The sequence below is a fragment of the Carassius carassius genome, chromosome 1 (genome assembly GCF_963082965.1).
Source record: "Carassius carassius chromosome 1, fCarCar2.1, whole genome shotgun sequence".
NCBI classification, from domain to species: Eukaryota; Metazoa; Chordata; class Actinopteri; order Cypriniformes; family Cyprinidae; genus Carassius; species Carassius carassius.
Window position 1 is genome coordinate 2,589,214 of NC_081755.1, and position 17,961 is coordinate 2,607,174.

Consider the following 17,961-nt stretch of genomic DNA (forward strand, 5'->3'; position numbering starts at 1 on the left):
CCTGGACCACACAGGCCTCCACCACCCGGGAAACAAAACACGAACACTCCACAGCAAACTTGAGCTGACACAAACAATCACTTAGCACCCTTTGTCTTCTTTTGACAAAAGATGACTCGCAAAGCTAAAGCTGTTGACTCTGAAAAGGGGCTACAGACGCTACGTCAGCAGACACCTGTGCTAAATTCTGTGCTTGCAGACATGGCTGCGAAAAGCTTCCTTAGTCCCTGGGTGGGCTCGAACCACCATCCTTTCGGTTAACAGCCGAACGCGCTAGCCTATTGCGCCACAGAGACTGGCACTGTAAGGTCCTATGGGACACGGTCACAAAAGAATTTGACGCTGGGCGCAGCACTAGTCCTCCGTCAGCAAACTGAGCTCAAGAGACTGACAGCTGTTGAGAGGGGCGAGAGAGAGCCAAAAGGCACGCCCAACGTGGGGCTCGAACCCACGACCCTGAGATTAAGAGTCTCATGCTCTACCGACTGAGCTAGCCGGGCAGCGGTGGGTGCCTACTCAAGGCTGACCGCTGTTTTGAGAACTGCCAAACATTTTAATGCGCAAAACGGAGCCAAGCTTTTCACACAGGCTTGACAAAACAACTCGCGGGTAAGGTTGGGGTTAAGCCTAGCGGTAGGCTTAGAGCAGGGGCGTCCCAACTCGATCCTGGAGGTTCCTTGTCCTGCCGAGCTTGGCTCCAAGCACAAAGAAAAACACCTGAAGCTGCTGATCCCAGTCTCACCACGGAGATTAGAAACTTCCAGGCACGTCTGATGGAGCTGGCTGGAGAGAAACTCTACCTGACCGGGGCCCTCCAGGACAGAGTTTGGACACCCCTGGCTTAGACTCTTCTCTGTTTGTTTTAGCCATTTGCTGGGGAATACAGATTGAACGAGCAGAGCTCTTGTCCAACAGCCTGAAAGATTATTAGTTCAGCCAACTCATCAAAGGTTCCCGGTATGGAGTTCCGTCTAGCTATGTGAATACAGTTTGCAAACTCCGACAGCATATGATTGGAAAGTCAATTTGGTGGCATTTTGTGGCGCTCCTAGAGGGATTTTTGAGCAGGAACTCCCTGGACCACACAGGCCTCCACCACCCGGGAAACAAAACACGAACACTCCACAGCAAACTTGAGCTGACACAAACAATCACTTAGCACCCTTTGTCTTCTTTTGACAAAAGATGACTCGCAAAGCTGTTGACTCTGAAAAGGGGCTACAGACGCTACGTCAGCAGACACCTGTGCTAAATTCTGTGCTTGCAGACATGGCTGCGAAAAGCTTCCTTAGTCCCTGGGTGGGCTCGAACCACCATCCTTTCGGTTAACAGCCGAACACGCTAGCCTATTGCGCCACAGAGACTGGCACTGTAAGGTCCTATGGGACACGGTCACAAAAGAATTTGACGCTGGGCGCAGCACTAGTCCTCCGTCAGCAAACTGAGCTCAAGAGACTGACAGCTGTTGAGAGGGGCGAGAGAGAGCCAAAAGGCACGCCCAACGTGGGGCTCGAACCCACGACCCTGAGATTAAGAGTCTCATGCTCTACCGACTGAGCTAGCCGGGCAGCGGTGGGTGCCTACTCAAGGCTGACCGCTGTTTTGAGAACTGCCAAACATTTTAATGCGCAAAACGGAGCCAAGCTTTTCACACAGGCTTGACAAAACAACTCGCGGGTAAGGTTGGGGTTAAGCCTAGCGGTAGGCTTAGAGCAGGGGCGTCCCAACTCGATCCTGGAGGTTCCTTGTCCTGCCGAGCTTGGCTCCAAGCACAAAGAAAAACACCTGAAGCTGCTGATCCCAGTCTCACCACGGAGATTAGAAACTTCCAGGCACGTCTGATGGAGCTGGCTGGAGAGAAACTCTACCTGACCGGGGCCCTCCAGGACAGAGTTTGGACACCCCTGCCTTAGACTCTTCTCTGTTTGTTTTAGCCATTTGCTGGGGAATACAGATTGAACGAGCAGAGCTCTTGTCCAAAAGCCTGAAAGGTTATTAGTTCAGCCAAGTCATCAAAGATTCCCGGTATGGAGTTCCGTCTAGCTGTGTGAATACAGTTTGCAAACTCCGACAGCATATGATTGGAAAGTCAATTTGGTGGCATTTTGTGGCGCTCCTAGAGGGATTTTTGAGCAGGAACTCCCTGGACCACACAGGCCTCCACCACCCGGGAAACAAAACACGAACACTCCACAGCAAACTTGAGCTGACACAAACAATCACTTAGCACCCTTTGTCTTCTTTTGACAAAAGATGACTCGCAAAGCTAAAGCTGTTGACTCTGAAAAGGGGCTACAGACGCTACGTCAGCAGACACCTGTGCTAAATTCTGTGCTTGCAGACATGGCTGCGAAAAGCTTCCTTAGTCCCTGGGTGGGCTCGAACCACCATCCTTTCGGTTAACAGCCGAACGCGCTAGCCTATTGCGCCACAGAGACTGGCACTGTAAGGTCCTATGGGACACGGTCACAAAAGAATTTGACGCTGGGCGCAGCACTAGTCCTCCGTCAGCAAACTGAGCTCAAGAGACTGACAGCTGTTGAGAGGGGCGAGAGAGAGCCAAAAGGCACGCCCAACGTGGGGCTCGAACCCACGACCCTGAGATTAAGAGTCTCATGCTCTACCGACTGAGCTAGCCGGGCAGCGGTGGGTGCCTACTCAAGGCTGACCGCTGTTTTGAGAACTGCCAAACATTTTAATGCGCAAAACGGAGCCAAGCTTTTCACACAGGCTTGACAAAACAACTCGCGGGTAAGGTTGGGGTTAAGCCTAGCGGTAGGCTTAGAGCAGGGGCGTCCCAACTCGATCCTGGAGGTTCCTTGTCCTGCCGAGCTTGGCTCCAAGCACAAAGAAAAACACCTGAAGCTGCTGATCCCAGTCTCACCACGGAGATTAGAAACTTCCAGGCACGTCTGATGGAGCTGGCTGGAGAGAAACTCTACCTGACCGGGGCCCTCCAGGACAGAGTTTGGACACCCCTGGCTTAGACTCTTCTCTGTTTGTTTTAGCCATTTGCTGGGGAATACAGATTGAACGAGCAGAGCTCTTGTCCAACAGCCTGAAAGATTATTAGTTCAGCCAACTCATCAAAGGTTCCCGGTATGGAGTTCCGTCTAGCTATGTGAATACAGTTTGCAAACTCCGACAGCATATGATTGGAAAGTCAATTTGGTGGCATTTTGTGGCGCTCCTAGAGGGATTTTTGAGCAGGAACTCCCTGGACCACACAGGCCTCCACCACCCGGGAAACAAAACACGAACACTCCACAGCAAACTTGAGCTGACACAAACAATCACTTAGCACCCTTTGTCTTCTTTTGACAAAAGATGACTCGCAAAGCTGTTGACTCTGAAAAGGGGCTACAGACGCTACGTCAGCAGACACCTGTGCTAAATTCTGTGCTTGCAGACATGGCTGCGAAAAGCTTCCTTAGTCCCTGGGTGGGCTCGAACCACCATCCTTTCGGTTAACAGCCGAACACGCTAGCCTATTGCGCCACAGAGACTGGCACTGTAAGGTCCTATGGGACACGGTCACAAAAGAATTTGACGCTGGGCGCAGCACTAGTCCTCCGTCAGCAAACTGAGCTCAAGAGACTGACAGCTGTTGAGAGGGGCGAGAGAGAGCCAAAAGGCACGCCCAACGTGGGGCTCGAACCCACGACCCTGAGATTAAGAGTCTCATGCTCTACCGACTGAGCTAGCCGGGCAGCGGTGGGTGCCTACTCAAGGCTGACCGCTGTTTTGAGAACTGCCAAACATTTTAATGCGCAAAACGGAGCCAAGCTTTTCACACAGGCTTGACAAAACAACTCGCGGGTAAGGTTGGGGTTAAGCCTAGCGGTAGGCTTAGAGCAGGGGCGTCCCAACTCGATCCTGGAGGTTCCTTGTCCTGCCGAGCTTGGCTCCAAGCACAAAGAAAAACACCTGAAGCTGCTGATCCCAGTCTCACCACGGAGATTAGAAACTTCCAGGCACGTCTGATGGAGCTGGCTGGAGAGAAACTCTACCTGACCGGGGCCCTCCAGGACAGAGTTTGGACACCCCTGCCTTAGACTCTTCTCTGTTTGTTTTAGCCATTTGCTGGGGAATACAGATTGAACGAGCAGAGCTCTTGTCCAAAAGCCTGAAAGGTTATTAGTTCAGCCAAGTCATCAAAGATTCCCGGTATGGAGTTCCGTCTAGCTGTGTGAATACAGTTTGCAAACTCCGACAGCATATGATTGGAAAGTCAATTTGGTGGCATTTTGTGGCGCTCCTAGAGGGATTTTTGAGCAGGAACTCCCTGGACCACACAGGCCTCCACCACCCGGGAAACAAAACACGAACACTCCACAGCAAACTTGAGCTGACACAAACAATCACTTAGCACCCTTTGGCTTGAACCACCATCCTTTCGGTTAACAGCCGAACGCGCTAGCCTATTGCGCCACAGAGACTGGCACTGTAAGGCCCTATGGGACACGGTCACAAAAGAATTTGACGCTGGGCGCAGCACTAGTCCTCCGTCAGCAAACTGAGCTCAAGAGACTGACAGCTGTTGAGAGGGGCGAGAGAGAGCCAAAAGGCACGCCCAACGTGGGGCTCGAACCCACGACCCTGAGATTAAGAGTCTCATGCTCTACCGACTGAGCTAGCCGGGCAGCAGTGGGTGCCTACTCAAGGCTGACCGCTGTTTTGAGAACTGCCAAACATTTTAATGCGCAAAACGGAGCCAAGCTTTTCACACAGGCTTGACAAAACAACTCGCGGGTAAGGTTGGGGTTAAGCCTAGCGGTAGGCTTAGAGCAGGGGCGTCCCAACTCGATCCTGGAGGTTCCTTGTCCTGCCGAGCTTGGCTCCAAGCACAAAGAAAAACACCTGAAGCTGCTGATCCCAGTCTCACCACGGAGATTAGAAACTTCCAGGCACGTCTGATGGAGCTGGTTGGAGAGAAACTCTACCTGACCGGGGCCCTCCAGGACAGAGTTTGGACACCCGTGGCTTAGACTCTTCTCTGTTTGTTTTAGCCATTTGCTGGAGAGCTCTTGTCCAACAGCCTGAAAGGTTATTAGTTCAGCCAACTCATCAAAGGTTCCCGGTATGGAGTTCCGTCTAGCTGTGTGAATACAGTTTGCAAACTCCGACAGCATATGATTGGAAAGTCAATTTGGTGGCATTTTGTGGCGCTCCTAGAGGGATTTTTGAGCAGGACCTCCCTGGACCACACAGGCCTCCACCACCCGGGAAACAAAACACGAACACTCCACAGCAAACTTGAGCTGACACAAACAATCACTTAGCACCCTTTGTCTTCTTTTGACAAAAGATGACTCGCAAAGCTAAAGACTCTGAAAAGGGGCTACAGACGCTACGTCAGCAGACACCTGTGCTAAATTCTGTGCTTGCAGACATGGCTGCGAAAAGCTTCCTTAGTCCCTGGGTGGGCTCGAACCACCATCCTTTCGGTTAACAGCCGAACGCGCTAGCCTATTGCGCCACAGAGACTGGCACTGTAAGGTCCTATGGGACACGGTCACAAAAGAATTTGACGCTGGGCGCAGCACTAGTTCTCCGTCAGCAAACTGAGCTCAAGAGACTGACAGCTGTTGAGAGGGGCGAGAGAGAGCCAAAAGGCACGCCCAACGTGGGGCTCGAACCCACGACCCTGAGATTAAGAGTCTCATGCTCTACCGACTGAGCTAGCCGGGCAGCGGTGGGTGCCTACTCAAGGCTGACCGCTGTTTTGAGAACTGCCAAACATTTTAATGCGCAAAACGGAGCCAAGCTTTTCACACAGGCTTGACAAAACAACTCGCGGGTAAGGTTGGGGTTAAGCCTAGCGGTAGGCTTAGAGCAGGGGCGTCCCAACTCGATCCTGGAGGTTCCTTGTCCTGCCGAGCTTGGCTCCAAGCACAAAGAAAAACACCTGAAGCTGCTGATCCCAGTCTCACCACGGAGATTAGAAACTTCCAGGCACGTCTGATGGAGCTGGCTGGAGAGAAACTCTACCTGCCCGGGGCCCTCCAGGACAGAGTTTGGACACCCCTGGCTTAGAATCTTCTCTGTTTGTTTTAGCCATTTGCTGGGGAATACAGATTGAACGAGCAGAGCTCTTGTCCAACAGCCTGAAAGATTATTAGTTCAGCCAACTCATCAAAGGTTCCCGGTATGGAGTTCCGTCTAGCTGTGTGAATACAGTTTGCAAACTCCGACAGCATATGATTGGAAAGTCAATTTGGTGGCATTTTGTGGCGCTCCTAGAGGGATTTTTGAGCAGGAACTCCCTGGACCACACAGGCCTCCACCACCCGGGAAACAAAACACGAACACTCCACAGCAAACCTGAGCTGACACAAACAATCACTTAGCACCCTTTGTCTTCTTTTGACAAAAGATGACTCGCAAAGCTAAAGCTATTGACTCTGAAAAGGGGCTACAGACGCTACGTCAGCAGACACCTGTGCTAAATTCTGTGCTTGCAGACATGGCTGCTAAAAGCTTCCTTAGTCCCTGGGTGGGCTTGAACCACCATCCTTTCGGTTAACAGCCGAACGCGCTAGCCTATTGCGCCACAGAGACTGGCACTGTAAGGTCCTATGGGACACGGTCACAAAAGAATTTGACGCTGGGCGCAGCACTAGTCCTCCGTCAGCAAACTGAGCTCAAGAGACTGACAGCTGTTGAGAGGGGCGAGAGAGAGCCAAAAGGCACGCCCAACGTGGGGCTCGAACCCACGACCCTGAGATTAAGAGTCTCATGCTCTACCGACTGAGCTAGCCGGGCAGCGGTGGGTGCCTACTCAAGGCTGACCGCTGTTTTGAGAACTGCCAAACATTTTAATGCGCAAAACGGAGCCAAGCTTTTCACACAGGCTTGACAAAACAACTCGCGGGTAAGGTTGGGGTTAAGCCTAGCGGTAGGCTTAGAGCAGGGGCGTCCCAACTCGATCCTGGAGGTTCCTTGTCCTGCCGAGCTTGGCTCCAAGCACAAAGAAAAACACCTGAAGCTGCTGATCCCAGTCTCACCACGGAGATTAGAAACTTCCAGGCACGTCTGATGGAGCTGGCTGGAGAGAAACTCTACCTGACCGGGGCCCTCCAGGACAGAGTTTGGACACCCCTGGCTTAGACTCTTCTCTGTTTGTTTTAGCCATTTGCTGGGGAATACAGATTGAACGAGCAGAGCTCTTGTCCAACAGCCTGAAAGATTATTAGTTCAGCCAACTCATCAAAGGTTCCCGGTATGGAGTTCCGTCTAGCTGTGTGAATACAGTTTGCAAACTCCGACAGCATATGATTGGAAAGTCAATTTGGTGGCATTTTGTGGCGCTCCTAGAGGGATTTTTGAGCAGGAACTCCCTGGACCACACAGGCCTCCACCACCCGGGAAACAAAACACGAACACTCCACAGCAAACCTGAGCTGACACAAACAATCACTTAGCACCCTTTGTCTTCTTTTGACAAAAGATGACTCGCAAAGCTAAAGCTATTGACTCTGAAAAGGGGCTACAGACGCTACGTCAGCAGACACCTGTGCTAAATTCTGTGCTTGCAGACATGGCTGCTAAAAGCTTCCTTAGTCCCTGGGTGGGCTTGAACCACCATCCTTTCGGTTAACAGCCGAACGCGCTAGCCTATTGCGCCACAGAGACTGGCACTGTAAGGCCCTATGGGACACGGTCACAAAAGAATTTGACGCTGGGCGCAGCACTAGTCCTCCGTCAGCAAACTGAGCTCAAGAGACTGACAGCTGTTGAGAGGGGCGAGAGAGAGCCAAAAGGCACGCCCAACGTGGGGCTCGAACCCACGACCCTGAGATTAAGAGTCTCATGCTCTACCGACTGAGCTAGCCGGGCAGCAGTGGGTGCCTACTCAAGGCTGACCGCTGTTTTGAGAACTGCCAAACATTTTAATGCGCAAAACGGAGCCAAGCTTTTCACACAGGCTTGACAAAACAACTCGCGGGTAAGGTTGGGGTTAAGCCTAGCGGTAGGCTTAGAGCAGGGGCGTCCCAACTCGATCCTGGAGGTTCCTTGTCCTGCCGAGCTTGGCTCCAAGCACAAAGAAAAACACCTGAAGCTGCTGATCCCAGTCTCACCACGGAGATTAGAAACTTCCAGGCACGTCTGATGGAGCTGGTTGGAGAGAAACTCTACCTGACCGGGGCCCTCCAGGACAGAGTTTGGACACCCGTGGCTTAGACTCTTCTCTGTTTGTTTTAGCCATTTGCTGGGGAATACAGATTGAACGAGCAGAGCTCTTGTCCAACAGCCTGAAAGGTTATTAGTTCAGCCAACTCATCAAAGGTTCCCGGTATGGAGTTCCGTCTAGCTGTGTGAATACAGTTTGCAAACTCCGACAGCATATGATTGGAAAGTCAATTTGGTGGCATTTTGTGGCGCTCCTAGAGGGATTTTTGAGCAGGAACTCCCTGGACCACACAGGCCTCCACCACCCGGGAAACAAAACACGAACACTCCACAGCAAACTTGAGCTGACACAAACAATCACTTAGCACCCTTTGTCTTCTTTTGACAAAAGATGACTCGCAAAGCTAAAGACTCTGAAAAGGGGCTACAGACGCTACGTCAGCAGACACCTGTGCTAAATTCTGTGCTTGCAGACATGGCTGCGAAAAGCTTCCTTAGTCCCTGGGTGGGCTCGAACCACCATCCTTTCGGTTAACAGCCGAACGCGCTAGCCTATTGCGCCACAGAGACTGGCACTGTAAGGTCCTATGGGACACGGTCACAAAAGAATTTGACGCTGGGCGCAGCACTAGTTCTCCGTCAGCAAACTGAGCTCAAGAGACTGACAGCTGTTGAGAGGGGCGAGAGAGAGCCAAAAGGCACGCCCAACGTGGGGCTCGAACCCACGACCCTGAGATTAAGAGTCTCATGCTCTACCGACTGAGCTAGCCGGGCAGCGGTGGGTGCTGCCAAACAGTTTAATGCGCAAAACGGAGCCAAGCTTTTCACACAGGCTTGACAAAACAACTCGCGGGTAAGGTTGGGGTTAAGCCTAGCGGTAGGCTTAGAGCAGGGGCGTCCCAACTCGATCCTGGAGGTTCCTTGTCCTGCCGAGCTTGGCTCCAAGCACAAAGAAAAACACCTGAAGCTGCTGATCCCAGTCTCACCACGGAGATTAGAAACTTCCAGGCACGTCTGATGGAGCTGGCTGGAGAGAAACTCTACCTGACCGGGGCCCTCCAGGACAGAGTTTGGACACCCCTGGCTTAGACTCTTCTCATGTTTGTTTTAGCCATTTGCTGGGGAATACAGATTGAACGAGCAGAGCTCTTGTCCAACAGCCTGAAAGATTATTAGTTCAGCCAACTCATCAAAGGTTCCCGGTATGGAGTTCCATCTAGCTGTGTGAATACAGTTTGCAAACTCCGACAGCATATGATTGGAAAGTCAATTTGGTGGCATTTTGTGGCGCTCCTAGAGGGATTTTTGAGCAGGAACTCCCTGGACCACACAGGCCTCCACCACCCGGTAAACAAAACACGAACACTCCACAGCAAACCTGAGCTGACACAAACAATCACTTAGCACCCTTTGTCTTCTTTTGACAAAAGATGACTCGCAAAGCTAAAGCTATTGACTCTGAAAAGGGGCTACAGACGCTACGTCAGCAGACACCTGTGCTAAATTCTGTGCTTGCAGACATGGCTGCTAAAAGCTTCCTTAGTCCCTGGGTGGGCTTGAACCACCATCCTTTCGGTTAACAGCCGAACACGCTAGCCTATTGCGCCACAGAGACTGGCACTGTAAGGTCCTATGGGACACGGTCACAAAAGAATTTGACGCTGGGCGCAGCACTAGTCCTCCGTCAGCAAACTGAGCTCAAGAGACTGACAGCTGTTGAGAGGGGCGAGAGAGAGCCAAAAGGCACGCCCAACGTGGGGCTCGAACCCACGACCCTGAGATTAAGAGTCTCATGCTCTACCGACTGAGCTAGCCGGGCAGCGGTGGGTTCCTACTCAAGGCTGACCGCTCTTTTGAGAACTGCCAAACATTTTAATGCGCAAAACGGAGCCAAGCTTTTCACACAGGCTTGACAAAACAACTCGCGGGTAAGGTTGGGGTTAAGCCTAGCGGTAGGCTTAGAGCAGGGGCGTCCCAACTCGATCCTGGAGGTTCCTTGTCCTGCCGAGCTTGGCTCCAAGCACAAAGAAAAACACCTGAAGCTGCTGATCCCAGTCTCACCACGGAGATTAGAAACTTCCAGGCACGTCTGATGGAGCTGGCTGGAGAGAAACTCTACCTGACCGGGGCCCTCCAGGACAGAGTTTGGACACCCCTGGCTTAGACTCTTCTCTGTTTGTTTTAGCCATTTGCTGGGGAATACAGATTGAACGAGCAGAGCTCTTGTCCAACAGCCTGAAAGGTTATTAGTTCAGCCAACTCATCAAAGGTTCCCGGTATGGAGTTCCGTCTAGCTGTGTGAATACAGTTTGCAAACTCCGACAGCATATGATTGGAAAGTCAATTTGGTGGCATTTTGTGGCGCTCCTAGAGGGATTTTTGAGCAGGAACTCCCTGGACCACACAGGCCTCCACCACCCGGGAAACAAAACACGAACACTCCACAGCAAACCTGAGCTGACACAAACAATCACTTAGCACCCTCTGTCTTCTTTTGACAAAAGATGACTCGCAAAGCTAAAGCTATTGACTCTGAAAAGGGGCTACAGACGCTACGTCAGCAGACACCTATGCTAAATTCTGTGCTTGCAGACATGGCTGCTAAAAGCTTCCTTAGTCCCTGGGTGGGCTTGAACCACCATCCTTTCGGTTAACAGCCGAACGCGCTAGCCTATTGCGCCACAGAGACTGGCACTGTAAGGTCCTATGGGACACGGTCACAAAAGAATTTGACGCTGGGCGCAGCACTAGTCCTCCGTCAGCAAACTGAGCTCAAGAGACTGACAGCTGTTGAGAGGGGCGAGAGAGAGCCAAAAGGCACGCCCAACGTGGGGCTCGAACCCACGACCCTGAGATTAAGAGTCTCATGCTCTACCGACTGAGCTAGCCGGGCAGCAGTGGGTGCCAACTCAAGGCTGACCGCTGTTTTGAGAACTGCCAAACATTTTAATGCGCAAAACGGAGCCAAGCTTTTCACACAGGCTTGACAAAACAACTCGCGGGTAAGGTTGGGGTTAAGCCTAGCGGTAGGCTTAGAGCAGGGGCGTCCCAACTCGATCCTGGAGGTTCCTTGTCCTGCCGAGCTTGGCTCCAAGCACAAAGAAAAACACCTGAAGCTGCTGATCCCAGTCTCACCACGGAGATTAGAAACTTCCAGGCACGTCTGATGGAGCTGGTTGGAGAGAAACTCTACCTGACCGGGGCCCTCCAGGACAGAGTTTGGACACCCGTGGCTTAGACTCTTCTCTGTTTGTTTTAGCCATTTGCTGGGGAATACAGATTGAACGAGCAGAGCTCTTGTCCAACAGCCTGAAAGGTTATTAGTTCAGCCAACTCATCAAAGGTTCCCGGTATGGAGTTCCGTCTAGCTGTGTGAATACAGTTTGCAAACTCCGACAGCATATGATTGGAAAGTCAATTTGGTGGCATTTTGTGGCACTCCTAGAGGGATTTTTGAGCAGGAACTCCCTGGACCACACAGGCCTCCACCACCCGGGAAACAAAACACGAACACTCCACAGCAAACCTGAGCTGACACAAACAATCACTTAGCACCCTCTGTCTTCTTTTGACAAAAGATGACTCGCAAAGCTAAAGCTATTGACTCTGAAAAGGGGCTACAGACGCTACGTCAGCAGACACCTGTGCTAAATTCTGTGCTTGCAGACATGGCTGCTAAAAGCTTCCTTAGTCCCTGGGTGGGCTTGAACCACCATCCTTTCGGTTAACAGCCGAACGCGCTAGCCTATTGCGCCACAGAGACTGGCACTGTAAGGTCCTATGGGACACGGTCACAAAAGAATTTGACGCTGGGCGCAGCACTAGTCCTCCGTCAGCAAACTGAGCTCAAGAGACTGACAGCTGTTGAGAGGGGCGAGAGAGAGCCAAAAGGCACGCCCAACGTGGGGCTCGAACCCACGACCCTGAGATTAAGAGTCTCATGCTCTACCGACTGAGCTAGCCGGGCAGCAGTGGGTGCCAACTCAAGGCTGACCGCTGTTTTGAGAACTGCCAAACATTTTAATGCGCAAAACGGAGCCAAGCTTTTCACACAGGCTTGACAAAACAACTCGCGGGTAAGGTTGGGGTTAAGCCTAGCGGTAGGCTTAGAGCAGGGGCGTCCCAACTCGATCCTGGAGGTTCCTTGTCCTGCCGAGCTTGGCTCCAAGCACAAAGAAAAACACCTGAAGCTGCTGATCCCAGTCTCACCACGGAGATTAGAAACTTCCAGGCACGTCTGATGGAGCTGGTTGGAGAGAAACTCTACCTGACCGGGGCCCTCCAGGACAGAGTTTGGACACCCGTGGCTTAGACTCTTCTCTGTTTGTTTTAGCCATTTGCTGGGGAATACAGATTGAACGAGCAGAGCTCTTGTCCAACAGCCTGAAAGGTTATTAGTTCAGCCAACTCATCAAAGGTTCCCGGTATGGAGTTCCGTCTAGCTGTGTGAATACAGTTTGCAAACTCCGACAGCATATGATTGGAAAGTCAATTTGGTGGCATTTTGTGGCGCTCCTAGAGGGATTTTTGAGCAGGAACTCCCTGGACCACACAGGCCTCCACCACCCGGGAAACAAAACACGAACACTCCACAGCAAACTTGAGCTGACACAAACAATCACTTAGCACCCTTTGTCTTCTTTTGACAAAAGATGACTCGCAAAGCTGTTGACTCTGAAAAGGGGCTACAGACGCTACGTCAGCAGACACCTGTGCTAAATTCTGTGCTTGCAGACATGGCTGCGAAAAGCTTCCTTAGTCCCTGGGTGGGCTCGAACCACCATCCTTTCGGTTAACAGCCGAACACGCTAGCCTATTGCGCCACAGAGACTGGCACTGTAAGGTCCTATGGGACACGGTCACAAAAGAATTTGACGCTGGGCGCAGCACTAGTCCTCCGTCAGCAAACTGAGCTCAAGAGACTGACAGCTGTTGAGAGGGGCGAGAGAGAGCCAAAAGGCACGCCCAACGTGGGGCTCGAACCCACGACCCTGAGATTAAGAGTCTCATGCTCTACCGACTGAGCTAGCCGGGCAGCGGTGGGTGCCTACTCAAGGCTGACCGCTGTTTTGAGAACTGCCAAACATTTTAATGCGCAAAACGGAGCCAAGCTTTTCACACAGGCTTGACAAAACAACTCGCGGGTAAGGTTGGGGTTAAGCCTAGCGGTAGGCTTAGAGCAGGGGCGTCCCAACTCGATCCTGGAGGTTCCTTGTCCTGCCGAGCTTGGCTCCAAGCACAAAGAAAAACACCTGAAGCTGCTGATCCCAGTCTCACCACGGAGATTAGAAACTTCCAGGCACGTCTGATGGAGCTGGCTGGAGAGAAACTCTACCTGCCCGGGGCCCTCCAGGACAGAGTTTGGACACCCCTGGCTTAGACTCTTCTCTGTTTGTTTTAGCCATTTGCTGGGGAATACAGATTGAACGAGCAGAGCTCTTGTCCAACAGCCTGAAAGATTATTAGTTCAGCCAACTCATCAAAGGTTCCCGGTATGGAGTTCCGTCTAGCTGTGTGAATACAGTTTGCAAACTCCGACAGCATATGATTGGAAAGTCAATTTGGTGGCATTTTGTGGCGCTCCTAGAGGGATTTTTGAGCAGGAACTCCCTGGACCACACAGGCCTCCACCACCCGGGAAACAAAACACGAACACTCCACAGCAAACCTGAGCTGACACAAACAATCACTTAGCACCCTTTGTCTTCTTTTGACAAAAGATGACTCGCAAAGCTAAAGCTATTGACTCTGAAAAGGGGCTACAGACGCTACGTCAGCAGACACCTGTGCTAAATTCTGTGCTTGCAGACATGGCTGCTAAAAGCTTCCTTAGTCCCTGGGTGGGCTTGAACCACCATCCTTTCGGTTAACAGCCGAACGCGCTAGCCTATTGCGCCACAGAGACTGGCACTGTAAGGTCCTATGGGACACGGTCACAAAAGAATTTGACGCTGGGCGCAGCACTAGTCCTCCGTCAGCAAACTGAGCTCAAGAGACTGACAGCTGTTGAGAGGGGCGAGAGAGAGCCAAAAGGCACGCCCAACGTGGGGCTCGAACCCACGACCCTGAGATTAAGAGTCTCATGCTCTACCGACTGAGCTAGCCGGGCAGCAGTGGGTGCCTACTCAAGGCTGACCGCTGTTTTGAGAACCACCATCCTTTCGGTTAACAGCCGAACGCGCTAGCCTATTGCGCCACAGAGACTGGCACTGTAAGGTCCTATAGGACACGGTCACAAAAGAATTTGACGCTGGGCGCAGCACTAGTTCTCCGTCAGCAAACTGAGCTCAAGAGACTGACAGCTGTTGAGAGGGGCGAGAGAGAGCCAAAAGGCACGCCCAACGTGGGGCTCAAACCCACGACCCTGAGATTAAGAGTCTCATGCTCTACCGACTGAGCTAGCCGGGCAGCGGTGGGTGCTGCCAAACAGTTTAATGCGCAAAACGGAGCCAAGCTTTTCACACAGGCTTGACAAAACAACTCGCGGGTAAGGTTGGGGTTAAGCCTAGCGGTAGGCTTAGAGCAGGGGCGTCCCAACTCGATCCTGGAGGTTCCTTGTCCTGCCGAGCTTGGCTCCAAGCACAAAGAAAAACACCTGAAGCTGCTGATCCCAGTCTCACCACGGAGATTAGAAACTTCCAGGCACGTCTGATGGAGCTGGCTGGAGAGAAACTCTACCTGACCGGGGCCCTCCAGGACAGAGTTTGGACACCCCTGCCTTAGACTCTTCTCTGTTTGTTTTAGCCATTTGCTGGGGAATACAGATTGAACGAGCAGAGCTCTTGTCCAAAAGCCTGAAAGGTTATTAGTTCAGCCAACTCATCAAAGATTCCCGGTATGGAGTTCCGTCTAGCTGTGTGAATACAGTTTGCAAACTCCGACAGCATATGATTGGAAAGTCAATTTGGTGGCATTTTGTGGCGCTCCTAGAGGGATTTTTGAGCAGGAACTCCCTGGACCACACAGGCCTCCACCACCCGGGAAATAAAACACGAACACTCCACAGCAAACTTGAGCTGACACAAACAATCACTTAGCACCCTTTGTCTTCTTTTGACAAAAGATGACTCGCAAAGCTAAAGCTGTTGACTCTGAAAAGGGGCTACAGACGCTACGTCAGCAGACACCTGTGCTAAATTCTGTGCTTGCAGACATGGCTGCGAAAAGCTTCCTTAGTCCCTGGGTGGGCTCGAACCACCATCCTTTCGGTTAACAGCCGAACACGCTAGCCTATTGCGCCACAGAGACTGGCACTGTAAGGTCCTATGGGACACGGTCACAAAAGAATTTGACGCTGGGCGCAGCACTAGTCCTCCGTCAGCAAACTGAGCTCAAGAGACTGACAGCTGTTGAGAGGGGCGAGAGAGAGCCAAAAGGCACGCCCAACGTGGGGCTCGAACCCACGACCCTGAGATTAAGAGTCTCATGCTCTACCGACTGAGCTAGCAGGCAGCGGTGGGTGCCTACTCAAGGCTGACTGCTGTTTTTAGAACTGCCAAACATTTTAATGCGAAAAACGAAGCCAAGCTTTTCACACAGGCTTGACAAAACAACTCGCGGGTAAGGTTGGGGTTAAGCCTAGCGATAGGCTTAGAGCAGGGGCGTCCCAACTCGATCCTGGAGGTTCCTTGTCCTGCCGAGCTTGGCTCCAAGCACAAAGAAAAACACCTGAAGCTGCTGATCCCAGTCTCACCACGGAGATTAGAAACTTCCAGGCAAGTCTGATGGAGCTGGCTGGAGAGAAACTCTACCTGACCGGGGCCCTCCAGGACAGAGTTTGGACACCCCTGGCTTAGACTCTTCTCTGTTTGTTTTAGCCATTTGCTTTGGAATACAGATTGAACGAGCAGAGCTCTTGTCCAACAGCCTGAAAGGTTATTAGTTCAGCCAACTCATCAAAGGTTCCCGGTATGGAGTTCCGTCTAGCTATGTGAATACAGTTTGCAAACTCCGACAGCATATGATTGGAAAGTCAATTTGGTGGCATTTTGTGGCGCTCCTAGAGGGATTTTTGAGCAGGAACTCCCTGGACCACACAGGCCTCCACCACCCGGGAAACAAAACACGAACACTCCACAGCAAACTTGAGCTGACACAAACAATCACTTAGCACCCTCTGTCTTCTTTTGACAAAAGATGACTCGCAAAGCTAAAGCTGTTGACTCTGAAAAGGGGCTACAGACGCTACGTCAGCAGACACCTGTGCTAAATTCTGTGCTTGCAGACATGGCTGCGAAAAGCTTCCTTAGTCCCTGGGTGGGCTCGAACCACCATCCTTTCGGTTAACAGCCGAACGCGCTAGCCTATTGCGCCACAGAGACTGGCACTGTAAGGTCCTATGGGACACGGTCACAAAAGAATTTGACGCTGGGCGCAGCACTAGTACTCTGTCAACAAACTGAGCTCAAGAGACTGACAGCTGATGAGAGGGGCGAGAGAGAGCCAAAAGGCACGCCCAACGTGGGGCTCGAACCCACGACCCTGAGATTAAGAGTCTCATGCTCTACCGACTGAGCTAGCCGGGCAGCGGTGGGTGCCTACTCAAGGCTGACCGCTGTTTTGAGAACTGCCAAACATTTTAATGCGCAAAACGGAGCCAAGCTTTTCACACAGGCTTGACAAAACAACTCGCGGGTAAGGTTGGGGTTAAGCCTAGCGGTAGGCTTAGAGCAGGGGCGTCCCAACTCGATCCTGGAGGTTCCTTGTCCTGCCGAGCTTGGCTCCAAGCACAAAGAAAAACACCTGAAGCTGCTGATCCCAGTCTCACCACGGAGATTAGAAACTTCCAGGCACGTCTGATGGAGCTGGCTGGAGAGAAACTCTACCTGACCAGGGCCCTCCAGGACAGAGTTTGGACACCCCTGGCTTAGACTCTTCTCTGTTTGTTTTAGCCATTTGCTGGGGAATACAGATTGAACGAGCAGAGCTCTTGTCCAACAGCCTGAAAGATTATTAGTTCAGCCAACTCATCAAAGGTTCCCGGTATGGAGTTCCATCTAGCTGTGTGAATACAGTTTGCAAACTCCGACAGCATATGATTGGAAAGTCAATTTGGTGGCATTTTGTGGCGCTCCTAGAGGGATTTTTGAGCAGGAACTCCCTGGACCACACAGGCCTCCACCACCCGGGAAACAAAACACGAACACTCCACAGCAAACCTGAGCTGACACAAACAATCACTTAGCACCCTTTGTCTTCTTTTGACAAAAGATGACTCGCAAAGCTAAAGCTATTGACTCTGAAAAGGGGCTACAGACGCTACGTCAGCAGACACCTGTGCTAAATTCTGTGCTTGCAGACATGGCTGCTAAAAGCTTCCTTAGTCCCTGGGTGGGCTTGAACCACCATCCTTTCGGTTAACAGCCGAACGCGCTAGCCTATTGCGCCACAGAGACTGGCACTGTAAGGTCCTATGGGACACGGTCACAAAAGAATTTGACGCTGGGCGCAGCACTAGTCCTCCGTCAGCAAACTGAGCTCAAGAGACTGACAGCTGTTGAGAGGGGCGAGAGAGAGCCAAAAGGCACGCCCAACGTGGGGCTCGAACCCACGACCCTGAGATTAAGAGTCTCATGCTCTACCGACTGAGCTAGCCGGGCAGCAGTGGGTGCCTACTCAAGGCTGACCGCTGTTTTGAGAACTGCCAAACATTTTAATGCGCAAAACGGAGCCAAGCTTTTCACACAGGCTTGACAAAACAACTCGCGGGTAAGGTTGGGGTTAAGCCTAGCGGTAGGCTTAGAGCAGGGGCGTCCCAACTCGATCCTGGAGGTTCCTTGTCCTGCCGAGCTTGGCTCCAAGCACAAAGAAAAACACCTGAAGCTGCTG

At 51.9% G+C, this 17,961-nt stretch overlaps 34 non-coding genes across 34 annotated transcripts; all 34 read right to left on the reverse strand.

Annotated features, from left to right (window-relative positions):
• Window positions 1-222: 222 nt before the first annotated feature.
• Window positions 223-296, reverse strand: trnan-guu (transfer RNA asparagine (anticodon GUU)). The gene has a single exon. It is a non-coding gene; the product is annotated as a tRNA-Asn (tRNA).
• A 131-nt stretch (window positions 297-427) lies between these two features.
• Window positions 428-500, reverse strand: trnak-cuu (transfer RNA lysine (anticodon CUU)). Its single transcript has one exon. It is a non-coding gene; the product is annotated as a tRNA-Lys (tRNA).
• A 790-nt stretch (window positions 501-1,290) lies between these two features.
• On the reverse strand, window positions 1,291-1,364 carry trnan-guu (transfer RNA asparagine (anticodon GUU)). Its single transcript has one exon. It is a non-coding gene; the product is annotated as a tRNA-Asn (tRNA).
• A 131-nt stretch (window positions 1,365-1,495) lies between these two features.
• Window positions 1,496-1,568, reverse strand: trnak-cuu (transfer RNA lysine (anticodon CUU)). The gene has a single exon. It is a non-coding gene; the product is annotated as a tRNA-Lys (tRNA).
• Window positions 1,569-2,364: 796 nt separating this feature from the next.
• Window positions 2,365-2,438, reverse strand: trnan-guu (transfer RNA asparagine (anticodon GUU)). Its single transcript has one exon. It is a non-coding gene; the product is annotated as a tRNA-Asn (tRNA).
• A 131-nt stretch (window positions 2,439-2,569) lies between these two features.
• On the reverse strand, window positions 2,570-2,642 carry trnak-cuu (transfer RNA lysine (anticodon CUU)). Its single transcript has one exon. It is a non-coding gene; the product is annotated as a tRNA-Lys (tRNA).
• A 790-nt stretch (window positions 2,643-3,432) lies between these two features.
• trnan-guu (transfer RNA asparagine (anticodon GUU)) lies at window positions 3,433-3,506 on the reverse strand. Its single transcript has one exon. It is a non-coding gene; the product is annotated as a tRNA-Asn (tRNA).
• A 131-nt stretch (window positions 3,507-3,637) lies between these two features.
• On the reverse strand, window positions 3,638-3,710 carry trnak-cuu (transfer RNA lysine (anticodon CUU)). Its single transcript has one exon. It is a non-coding gene; the product is annotated as a tRNA-Lys (tRNA).
• Window positions 3,711-4,570: 860 nt separating this feature from the next.
• Window positions 4,571-4,643, reverse strand: trnak-cuu (transfer RNA lysine (anticodon CUU)). Its single transcript has one exon. It is a non-coding gene; the product is annotated as a tRNA-Lys (tRNA).
• Window positions 4,644-5,413: 770 nt separating this feature from the next.
• Window positions 5,414-5,487, reverse strand: trnan-guu (transfer RNA asparagine (anticodon GUU)). The gene has a single exon. It is a non-coding gene; the product is annotated as a tRNA-Asn (tRNA).
• A 131-nt stretch (window positions 5,488-5,618) lies between these two features.
• On the reverse strand, window positions 5,619-5,691 carry trnak-cuu (transfer RNA lysine (anticodon CUU)). The gene has a single exon. It is a non-coding gene; the product is annotated as a tRNA-Lys (tRNA).
• A 796-nt stretch (window positions 5,692-6,487) lies between these two features.
• Window positions 6,488-6,561, reverse strand: trnan-guu (transfer RNA asparagine (anticodon GUU)). The gene has a single exon. It is a non-coding gene; the product is annotated as a tRNA-Asn (tRNA).
• A 131-nt stretch (window positions 6,562-6,692) lies between these two features.
• trnak-cuu (transfer RNA lysine (anticodon CUU)) lies at window positions 6,693-6,765 on the reverse strand. The gene has a single exon. It is a non-coding gene; the product is annotated as a tRNA-Lys (tRNA).
• A 796-nt stretch (window positions 6,766-7,561) lies between these two features.
• Window positions 7,562-7,635, reverse strand: trnan-guu (transfer RNA asparagine (anticodon GUU)). The gene has a single exon. It is a non-coding gene; the product is annotated as a tRNA-Asn (tRNA).
• Window positions 7,636-7,766: 131 nt separating this feature from the next.
• On the reverse strand, window positions 7,767-7,839 carry trnak-cuu (transfer RNA lysine (anticodon CUU)). Its single transcript has one exon. It is a non-coding gene; the product is annotated as a tRNA-Lys (tRNA).
• Window positions 7,840-8,629: 790 nt separating this feature from the next.
• On the reverse strand, window positions 8,630-8,703 carry trnan-guu (transfer RNA asparagine (anticodon GUU)). The gene has a single exon. It is a non-coding gene; the product is annotated as a tRNA-Asn (tRNA).
• A 131-nt stretch (window positions 8,704-8,834) lies between these two features.
• On the reverse strand, window positions 8,835-8,907 carry trnak-cuu (transfer RNA lysine (anticodon CUU)). Its single transcript has one exon. It is a non-coding gene; the product is annotated as a tRNA-Lys (tRNA).
• Window positions 8,908-9,674: 767 nt separating this feature from the next.
• On the reverse strand, window positions 9,675-9,748 carry trnan-guu (transfer RNA asparagine (anticodon GUU)). Its single transcript has one exon. It is a non-coding gene; the product is annotated as a tRNA-Asn (tRNA).
• Window positions 9,749-9,879: 131 nt separating this feature from the next.
• trnak-cuu (transfer RNA lysine (anticodon CUU)) lies at window positions 9,880-9,952 on the reverse strand. Its single transcript has one exon. It is a non-coding gene; the product is annotated as a tRNA-Lys (tRNA).
• Window positions 9,953-10,748: 796 nt separating this feature from the next.
• trnan-guu (transfer RNA asparagine (anticodon GUU)) lies at window positions 10,749-10,822 on the reverse strand. Its single transcript has one exon. It is a non-coding gene; the product is annotated as a tRNA-Asn (tRNA).
• Window positions 10,823-10,953: 131 nt separating this feature from the next.
• On the reverse strand, window positions 10,954-11,026 carry trnak-cuu (transfer RNA lysine (anticodon CUU)). Its single transcript has one exon. It is a non-coding gene; the product is annotated as a tRNA-Lys (tRNA).
• A 796-nt stretch (window positions 11,027-11,822) lies between these two features.
• trnan-guu (transfer RNA asparagine (anticodon GUU)) lies at window positions 11,823-11,896 on the reverse strand. The gene has a single exon. It is a non-coding gene; the product is annotated as a tRNA-Asn (tRNA).
• A 131-nt stretch (window positions 11,897-12,027) lies between these two features.
• Window positions 12,028-12,100, reverse strand: trnak-cuu (transfer RNA lysine (anticodon CUU)). Its single transcript has one exon. It is a non-coding gene; the product is annotated as a tRNA-Lys (tRNA).
• Window positions 12,101-12,890: 790 nt separating this feature from the next.
• On the reverse strand, window positions 12,891-12,964 carry trnan-guu (transfer RNA asparagine (anticodon GUU)). The gene has a single exon. It is a non-coding gene; the product is annotated as a tRNA-Asn (tRNA).
• Window positions 12,965-13,095: 131 nt separating this feature from the next.
• Window positions 13,096-13,168, reverse strand: trnak-cuu (transfer RNA lysine (anticodon CUU)). Its single transcript has one exon. It is a non-coding gene; the product is annotated as a tRNA-Lys (tRNA).
• Window positions 13,169-13,964: 796 nt separating this feature from the next.
• Window positions 13,965-14,038, reverse strand: trnan-guu (transfer RNA asparagine (anticodon GUU)). The gene has a single exon. It is a non-coding gene; the product is annotated as a tRNA-Asn (tRNA).
• A 131-nt stretch (window positions 14,039-14,169) lies between these two features.
• Window positions 14,170-14,242, reverse strand: trnak-cuu (transfer RNA lysine (anticodon CUU)). Its single transcript has one exon. It is a non-coding gene; the product is annotated as a tRNA-Lys (tRNA).
• A 226-nt stretch (window positions 14,243-14,468) lies between these two features.
• On the reverse strand, window positions 14,469-14,541 carry trnak-cuu (transfer RNA lysine (anticodon CUU)). Its single transcript has one exon. It is a non-coding gene; the product is annotated as a tRNA-Lys (tRNA).
• A 766-nt stretch (window positions 14,542-15,307) lies between these two features.
• trnan-guu (transfer RNA asparagine (anticodon GUU)) lies at window positions 15,308-15,381 on the reverse strand. Its single transcript has one exon. It is a non-coding gene; the product is annotated as a tRNA-Asn (tRNA).
• Window positions 15,382-15,512: 131 nt separating this feature from the next.
• trnak-cuu (transfer RNA lysine (anticodon CUU)) lies at window positions 15,513-15,584 on the reverse strand. Its single transcript has one exon. It is a non-coding gene; the product is annotated as a tRNA-Lys (tRNA).
• Window positions 15,585-16,380: 796 nt separating this feature from the next.
• On the reverse strand, window positions 16,381-16,454 carry trnan-guu (transfer RNA asparagine (anticodon GUU)). Its single transcript has one exon. It is a non-coding gene; the product is annotated as a tRNA-Asn (tRNA).
• Window positions 16,455-16,585: 131 nt separating this feature from the next.
• Window positions 16,586-16,658, reverse strand: trnak-cuu (transfer RNA lysine (anticodon CUU)). The gene has a single exon. It is a non-coding gene; the product is annotated as a tRNA-Lys (tRNA).
• Window positions 16,659-17,454: 796 nt separating this feature from the next.
• trnan-guu (transfer RNA asparagine (anticodon GUU)) lies at window positions 17,455-17,528 on the reverse strand. Its single transcript has one exon. It is a non-coding gene; the product is annotated as a tRNA-Asn (tRNA).
• Window positions 17,529-17,659: 131 nt separating this feature from the next.
• trnak-cuu (transfer RNA lysine (anticodon CUU)) lies at window positions 17,660-17,732 on the reverse strand. The gene has a single exon. It is a non-coding gene; the product is annotated as a tRNA-Lys (tRNA).
• Between the last annotated feature and the right edge of the window lie 229 nt (window positions 17,733-17,961).